The sequence below is a fragment of the Pan paniscus genome, chromosome 21 (assembly GCF_029289425.2).
Source record: "Pan paniscus chromosome 21, NHGRI_mPanPan1-v2.0_pri, whole genome shotgun sequence".
NCBI lineage: Eukaryota > Metazoa > Chordata > Mammalia > Primates > Hominidae > Pan > Pan paniscus.
Genome location: NC_073270.2, coordinates 57,655,342 through 57,658,477, shown reverse-complemented (window position 1 = coordinate 57,658,477; position 3,136 = coordinate 57,655,342). Strand labels below are relative to the sequence as shown.

The following is a 3,136-nucleotide window of genomic DNA, read 5'->3' as shown; positions in this document are numbered from 1 at the left end:
ACAAACAAAAAACTACACCAAAAGGAAAACTCAATCCAAAAATAACATAAATGAGGGTGGGAGCCAGGCACTGTGGCTCACAACTGTAGTCCCATCTACTCAGGAGGCTGAGGCAGCAGAATCACTTGAGGCTAGGAATTCGAGACCAGCCTGGTCAACATAGCAAGACCTCATCTCTTTTTTTTTTGAGTCAGTCTCACTCTGTCACCCAGGCTGGAATGCCGTGGTACGATCTCAGCTCACCGCAACCTCTGCCTCCCAGGTTCAAGCAATTCTCCTGCCTCAGCCTCCTGAGTAGCTGGGACTACAGGTGCCCACCACCATACCCTGCTAATTTTTGTATTTTTAGGAGAGATGGGGTTTCACCACGTTGGCCAGGCTGGTCTCGAACTCCTGACCTCAAGTGATCTGCCCCGCCTCAGCCTCCCAAAGTGCTGGGATTGCAGGCGTGAGACTTAAGATATATTTTATTTTATTATTATTATTATTTTAAGCGTGAGAGGGGCTTTCCGGCAAAAACCGGAAAGCCTGCTAGACAAATTCTAAAAGAGCTGTAACACTGGGATATATTTTAAGGTCAGAACCAATAGAGTTTGTGGAAAGGCTGGATGGGGATCCAAGGATTAGATGAGGGTCACTTGAGGAGCTAAAAAATATGAATACCAACAAACACAGCCCCTCCACCTCCAGACCTAGCGTTGGTACGTGTCTTAAAAGCTTGCCAGGTGTTTCAAATCTGCAGCCAGACTTGAGAGCAACCTAGAATAGCATTTCTCAAAGTTTGATGTGCATGGGGAACACCTGGTAGTCTTGCTAAAATTCAGTAGGTAGAGGCAGCGCCCGAGAGTCTTCATTTCTCATACGTGATGCAGATGCTGCTGATGCTGCTGGTCTACGGTCCACACGTTGAGTCCCGCCTAGAGCTCATCCGCTCTGCCAGCCTCTGCTTCTCTGATACCCTGCTTCTATCAAAAAGTGAGTCCAATCAGCATTACCTTGAATATATCCATATTCTGACCACCTCTCACTTCCTCCACCTCACTAGTGCTGGCCACCGTCCATGTCTCACCTGGACAACCATCGTAGCCTCCCAGCTGGCTTCTCCCTCCTTCCATGCTTTCACAAACCGCTATTTTTCTGTACAGCAGCCGAAGTAGCCTTAACTTCAGCTGAGATCATATTGCAGCATTCTCTGCTCAATTCCCTGCAAAGGTCTACATAGCCTGCAATTTCTCCTCACCCCCTTTTTTTATCTTATTTCCTGCCACTGTGTTTCTCTTCCATATTGCTCCAGCCATACTGGCCCCTGTACTGAACCACAAGCGCATTCCTGCACCAGGGCCTTTGCCCTGGCCCTTCCCTCCCCTTGAAAGCTTCTGCCCTGTATCCACGTCACTTGCTGCCCCACTTCATCCAGGTCTCTGCTCAGATATCCCCTCATCAGAAAGGTCTGCCGTGACCACCCTGTTTAATTAGCACTCACTCTCCTACCACCTTCCACCTCAGTCTCTCGCCCCTTTATCTTTTATTTATTTATTTATTTATTTTGAGACAGAGTTTCATTCTGTCACCCACGCTGGAGTACAATGGTGGGATCTCAGCTCACTGCAGCCTCCGCCTGTTGGGCTGAAGCGACTCTCCTGTCTCAGCCTCCCAAGTAGCTGGGACTGTAGGCACCCACCACCATGCCCAGCTAATTTTTGTATTTTTAGTAGAGACAGGGTTTCACCATGTGGGCCAGGCTGGTCGCAAACTCCTGACCTCAAGGGAGCAGCCTGCCTTGGCCTCCCAAAGTGCTGGGATTACAGGCGTGAGTCACCATGCCCCGCCCTCTCCCCTTTATTAACTATTCCTTACTGTGTAAAAGATTATCCCCCAGATGAATGGCTTAAAACAATAATCATGATTTATCATTTCACCTGGCTTCTTTGAGCCAGGAATTCAGAAAGGGCATAGTGGAGACAGCTTTCTCCGTCCACAATTATTGGGACTACAGCTGTTAAGAGTCAGAGGCTAGGCTGGGCGCGGTGGCTCACGCCTGTAATCCCACCACTTTGGGAGGCCAGGGCAGGCGGATCACCTGAGGTCAGGAGTTCAAGACCAGCCTGGCCAACAGGGCAAAACCCCTGTCTCTACTAAAAATACAAAAATTAGCGGGGCATAATGGTGCGCCCCTGTAATCCCAGCTACTCGGGAGGCTGAGTCAGGAGAATCGCTTGAACCCGGGAGGTGGAGGTTGCAGTGAGCTGAGATCGTGCCATTGCACTCCAGCCTGGGCAAAAAGCAAAACTCCACCTCAAAAAAACAAAAACAAAAAAGAGTCAGAGGCTGAGGACAGATCACATGCTCTTTGTCACCCAAGTGCAGCTGAGGCTGTCACTCACTCAGAACCTCTAATGTGGCTTCCTTGTGGCTTGGGCTTCCCTCAACATGGTGGCTGGATTCCAAGGGCAAGCATCCCAAGAGACAGAAAGAGAGCTGGGCAAAAACGGACCCTCAGAAGCGACATTACATCACTCGGCTGTATTCTGTTCACTAGATGTGGGCATGCAGATCAGCCCATGCTCAAGGAGAAGGAAACTAGCTTCATCCTCTGCAGGGAGGAGTGTCAAGGAATTTGCAGACATATTTTTAAGTCCCTATGCTCCCCCTTACCTTGCTTTCTTTTTCTTTAGAGCTCTATCATTTCCTGAAAGATTGTGTATCTATTTCTGTTTGTTGTCCTTCTTTCCCATCAAAATGTCAATATCTGGGGCCGGGTGCGGTGGCTTACACCTGTAATCCCAGCACTCTGGGAGGCCGAGGCAGGCGAACCACGAGGTCAAGAGTTCAAGACCAGCCAGGCCAACATGGTGAAACCCCGTCTCTACTAAGAATAGAAGAATTAGCCGGGTGTGGTGGTGCATGCCTGTAATCCCATTCTACTTGGGAGACTGAGACAGAAGAATCATTTGAACTTGGGAGGCAGAGGTTGCAGTGAGCCCGGATCATACCACTGCACTCCAGCCTGGATGACAGAACAAGACTCCATCTTGAAAAAAAAACAAAAAACAAAAAGTCAATATCTGCCTTGCTCACTCCTGCCTCCCTTTTGCTTATAGGCATGTGTAATGCATAGTAGGTGCTCAATATATAT

General features: G+C 48.9%; 1 non-coding gene across 1 annotated transcript; it reads right to left on the bottom strand.

Moving 5' to 3' along the window:
- Positions 1–500: 500 nt before the first annotated feature.
- On the bottom strand, positions 501–562 carry LOC112438008 (U7 small nuclear RNA). Its single transcript, XR_003026516.1, has one exon. It is a non-coding gene; the product is annotated as a U7 small nuclear RNA (small nuclear RNA).
- Positions 563–3,136: the final 2,574 nt, after the last annotated feature.